The following is a 5,632-nucleotide window of genomic DNA, read 5'->3' as shown; positions in this document are numbered from 1 at the left end:
ACATATATACGTAATTAAGAAGTTAAAAAACGGTAAAACTGCTCAGTAAACCGTATGTGTAAAGTTTAAATCATAAAGAAAACATTGGAAATGAGCAAATTCAGTTTATGGAAAAACGACAAAAGTTGCAATAAAACGTTGAATAACCAAATTTTTTTAAAAAGAATGTGCATTTTTTAAAACGAGACAATGCAATTTCTTCTGTTTTAATACCAACGCAAGTTGCGAATTATAATAATATACATTTATGTGAATGATATAAAATTTCAGGGATAAACTCGAGTGCGAAGCACGAAATATGTGATGAGAATGTGTTCGTTAAAGCCGAAGGAGCTTTAACAAAAAAGAATTCACAAGTTCGAAATCACTGTTGTCGATACTTTCACCTTTAGTTTTAAAAAGCCTAGGCTCGCTCAAACTTGCGTCCATGTATTACAAATGACAAATTTTCTTCTACAATTATGACACAGAAAAACGCTGGTGTTAAATTTGTTGCAGCTCAAATTTCATTGGGCTCCCAATGATCATTTGAGAGAGTTTCAAGTCTCAAATGTATTCCTCTGAACGTAGGTGTCCATGTGGGCATCTAGGGGAAAATATCATTTGGAGACTGAATTTTGGCTCATGCAGAGTTGTGGAGTTCTGAACCTCGCCGTCAGCCATCTGAATACCTGTCAAAGCAACTATTCGCTTTGCGATATTAGTCTAAATAATTATTAATAAGGAAACCAATTGAAACCATATTTACCTAATTTCCAAATTTCTTTCATTTAATAGGGCGTACCAGTCACTTAGAATAAAGTTATAACTTCCTGATGCAACTTCCAAAAGTTAGGTTAGTCATGCCCGTCGACATTTAAACTAAAGCCGGGATGTATAGAAAAAGTCATGACCGTCTACATATACAATAAGGCATTTTCACTCCAATCACTAGCTCACTTCACTTCGTTGAGTACTGAGGGGATAACAATTGACCAAATGCATGGGAATCGGTTAATTTTTGCTCTATTTTTCTAATATCTTCGTAGAAAGTAATTTTTCTGCATAAGTGCAATTGAAAAATAGTTTTTCATTTTTAGGGACTATTTAATGCAATAATAAAATGATAATAATTATCATTCATGGCTGAGCGCTGGTTGTCTACCCTTTGAAGCGCGATTCAAAATTACATTGAAAAACAATTCTTGTAATTTAAATAAATAATTATTAAAATATACACACGAATGTATACAAATTGTGTAACTTTTGATTTCAGACAAGAAAAAAATTTATAACACATATATTTGATGAATAACAGTTTATTTTCATTGAATTTGAAAGACTGACTAATATTTTTCAAAATATTTGTTAATAGATACATTTTTTTAAATACCATATGACATTTCAGCAGCTTGATATATAGAAGCTAATTGCAGAATATAATAGTAATATTATTTGAATAATTCTAAAACAAAATTTCAGATTGTTCTTTTCGATTGAGACGTGACAAAACGACGCTTGAAATAATAAAAAAAAAGAAAGCATAACTACAATGCAGTCGTGATAATTTATGTATTTATAGGTTATATAATTATATGAATTCCCAGAAAAATACATACAAAATATTCAAAACTTATAAATAATTATTTTCAATCACTTTTCCAAGAAATTTTTTTTTAAATTGAATGTTTTGTAAAATATAATTTGGTCTTTGGAATTCACTGAAAATAAATTGTTATTAATATAATATATGTGTTGTATTTTTTTTGCCTGAAATCAAAGTTACACAACTTGTATATATCCTTGTGGATATTTTAATAATTATTTACTTAAGTTACAAGAATTGTTTTTTTATGTAATTTTGAATCGTGCGCCAAGTGCGGCCAATGAGCGGTCAGCCCTAATGCAAGCGCAGTAGCTCAGGTTGCCAACATTGGCATCATTGGTCCACAATACAAACCGCAAAAATAAATCAAATCAGCCGGCAGGAAAAAGTTGGGATATGAAAGCCTCAATATGGTATTTTCACTTTAAGCATCAGCTAACTTCACTTTGTTAAAAGCTGAGGAAGAAAATGGATCAAAACTTTATTTCTGTAATATATTTGTAATTAATCATCATCATTATTATTTTATTATTTCATTAAGTAGTAATTAAGAAATAAAAACTATTTTTTAACTACAATTATATAGAAAAAATTACCTTTTACGAAGGTGTTAGCAAAATAGGGCAAAAATGAACTGAATTCCATACATTTGGTCCTTTATTTTCCCCTCAGCAATTTATGAAGTGAAGTTAGCTGTTTATTGAAGTGAAAATACCTAATAGGCTCTTATCTTATCAGTTTGAATGTTCCCGCCGCTATATTTCAAACATTGCAATGTTTCACGGAACTCCCAATGTGTCATGAAACTTTTCATCAGGCTAAAGTTTCAGGCAAATTTACATCCCTACTCATCGCGAAAAACAAATTTCTGTTTTTATTATACAATTGTATTTACCTTATCTTTCATGCATGACACTAGTCACTACAAGATTAGATATCTAAGATACCTTTAAACTTCCGCAGAAAATCTAGTGGAAATTTGTTCGAACGACCAGGCATCAATTTCGATGCAGACGGTCACGACTTAGTTTGTACATCCCGGTTTTGGTGGTTTGAATGTCATATAGTAGGTTTTGACTAACCTAACATTTGGATATTACATCACGCCAAGTACTATTTTTATTCCAAGACTATTTAGTCGCTGGTAAATGAGAGGAAATAAAAAGTTAGGTAATTATTATTATAACTTACCTGCTTATTAACATCTGCTTCACTCAAATAACGACCGACAAAATGATCTTGACAAGTGACTTACAGTTTGTAGACGACACATCACGTTGCACTGGATGAGAAAACACAGTGTTTAAATGATGCTTTCCCCCTAGATTCTCCGAATGAACCTGTGTGGCTCAAATTTGTTGCAACTCTATTGAACACCGATTTCAGAGTACATTGGAGGATCGGCGATTTTTTGTGGAATTGTTTGATGTCATATTTTCACCACATAATCTAAATGGCTAAATAAAAACCCTCACTGAGGGGTTTTTCGAAAATTGGCCTTTTTGATGTTGCTTCTTTGTTTAATAATTGAAAATATGATGCATTCTATGCGCCTATGAAGGATCAAAACGCCACGGTGTTGGTGTCCTGGATGCTATGTAACATTTGAATGTCCCTGAAACGTACCATATAGACATCCTGGATTTGTTAGGGATATCCCTAGGATATACAAATTTTTCGCCTGTTATGATATCCTGACGGGTTATCCCCGTGGTAACCCAGGATATAAATGGGATTAAAGTGGAATATCCCATTCTGTAGTCTAGGTTGAGCTAGTTTCGCGTATTGAAGCTTACATGGTATAGTAAAACAATTTTTTTTGGTAAGTTTCTTGAAAACATGTGAATAAGAAAAATTTAAAAAAGCGAGTAGATGAAACACTGTAAAGTTGGAAATATGAAAGTGATTTACAAACTTATTAAGTTATTATTGAACGGTACTGTTGCACAAGCTTTGTTAATTTTTATTATCAAGAATCGCACTAACCATTATCTAATTTCGTAACGTTATTTCGACTGAATCCCCTCCCTCCCCGTTACCATCTTTAGCTTAATGCGAGACCCCCTCCCATCCTCAAATTGATAACGTAGTTTATTGATTGAACCTTATCGGATGGAGGATATTAATTTCTATGACATGATTTTGTAACAACTGCTTTATAAAACACTGCAAATATTTTGATATGAAACTGTTTATTACAAGCTTGAGTAGTCACCTGTAAGATCAAAGAATTCCTAAAGCGTCTCTATGCAAACCGGAAGTGGCTACAGCTAGCCCAAGCAGCAAAGCTTTTGAGGGCAATTTGAAGAGCCATCAATCGCGTAGTTCCTTTTCGAGGAATTATTTTACGTTCCGTTTCCTGACGAGAAACGACCCCGTCAGACGCCTACGATGACGATTATTACGATAACAACGCCTCCACTAAGCCCTCTCTGGTCCCAGTATTGAGGATGTGTTACGTTAGAATGTTAGATGTTACATTGTACAAGTCACCGATACCATCGATATAATTAACTTTGGGAACGATCTTATTACGAGGCTTAATGAGCTGCTGATCCTGACCTGAAAAACTGCCTCAGAGTCTTAAAGACACGCGGTTCATAAAAAACTAGGGGGAAGGTTTAAAAAAAAGTGAAAGTTTGACGACAAATATTGCTCTTTCTGTTGAAAACGTTCCAGAAGTTTTTTGTAGGGTTGATTTTTTAAAATTAATTTATGTGTTTAAGGTTTAATAAAAGTATAGTATGGTTGAAAACTTGAAAGTGAATAATCGGCCTGAGAAAAAATGTTTATAAATCCGGATTGATTAAATTAATTAAATTCAGCCGATTCTACTATAAGCTACTACTATTATTACTATTTGCCTACTATTATTAGTTAATATTTCGAAAAACATGACACTATACTGCTACTACTTTCTTAAATTGCTCATTTTCAAAATCGAAAGTTTCAAAAGATTTTATTCTACTTCTAAAGTCAGGTAAATCCCGCTATCCCAAAATCTTTTAAAATCGGAATTAGCGATTGACCCTTCCAGATATCTCCAGGATTTTTTGAAGATTCGCAAAGAATTTTGAATATTTAAATGATTTCCGAGATCTCCAGCGTGAATTAAAACTGCTTTTCAATTATTTTTGAGTATGCAGCTGAATCTTGGGATCTCCGAAATCTTACAAATAAGAATCCGATTATCATGATTCTGAATCTTCGATTTGAAAGATTTCAAAAGATTTAAAGGCACTTCAAAATTTTTTTAACATTTCAAGATATTTCAAAGATATCAACAGATTCCTAGGGGATCTAAGAAATTTTAAGGATTTGCACTAGTTATCTCAAGTTTAAAAATGAGCATTGTTAAATATAATTTTTTAAATCGAGGAAAATATTCCTATCATTAATTGTTACTAAGTTTGTAATACAATTTAAGGCGTACTTTAGAAAAAATATTTCAGGTTAAAATTGATTATTTAACAATAGTTATTTATTATATATATTTTTGCAATTTCTACTCATAACTAATGCTGTAGGGCTCATTTTATTTGTTTAAGGATTCCTTACGAACCCTTTTGGTAAGTTTTTCTTTACAAAATTTGATTAAGGAATTATGCAATTGTTGATTTTATAAACAATATTTTTTCTCAATAAAATTTTGTTAATAAAAACATACCAAAGAAGAATTGCATCACTCGTAAGAATTGCATTGAAAGATAATAAAATTGTATGGGTCTAGCAAGCTTAAGTTGAAGGCAAAATGTCAATTTAATACAAAAATATTGTTAAAAGACGTCGAATTTTGGAGCTTTTGAAACACTGGAATAAATTCGGAAAACTAACATTTTTACTTTCCCTTAACATACTTTAAAGGAAAGTTTCCATAGTATTTTGCTAAATTGTTCAGATATTTTTCGAATTTGTTCCCTAGATTTTACTCTTGGGTTGAAAGTGATGCAATGAAATTGCAAAAATCTAAAAAATTCAAAACAACATTATTTTTATAAATATCACTTAAATTTATTAAAACATAATAACTAATGAGTGTGAAAAAAT

This window comes from Belonocnema kinseyi, chromosome 7 (genome assembly GCF_010883055.1).
Source record: "Belonocnema kinseyi isolate 2016_QV_RU_SX_M_011 chromosome 7, B_treatae_v1, whole genome shotgun sequence".
Lineage (NCBI taxonomy): Eukaryota > Metazoa > Arthropoda > Insecta > Hymenoptera > Cynipidae > Belonocnema > Belonocnema kinseyi.
Note: the sequence above shows the minus strand (reverse complement) of the source record.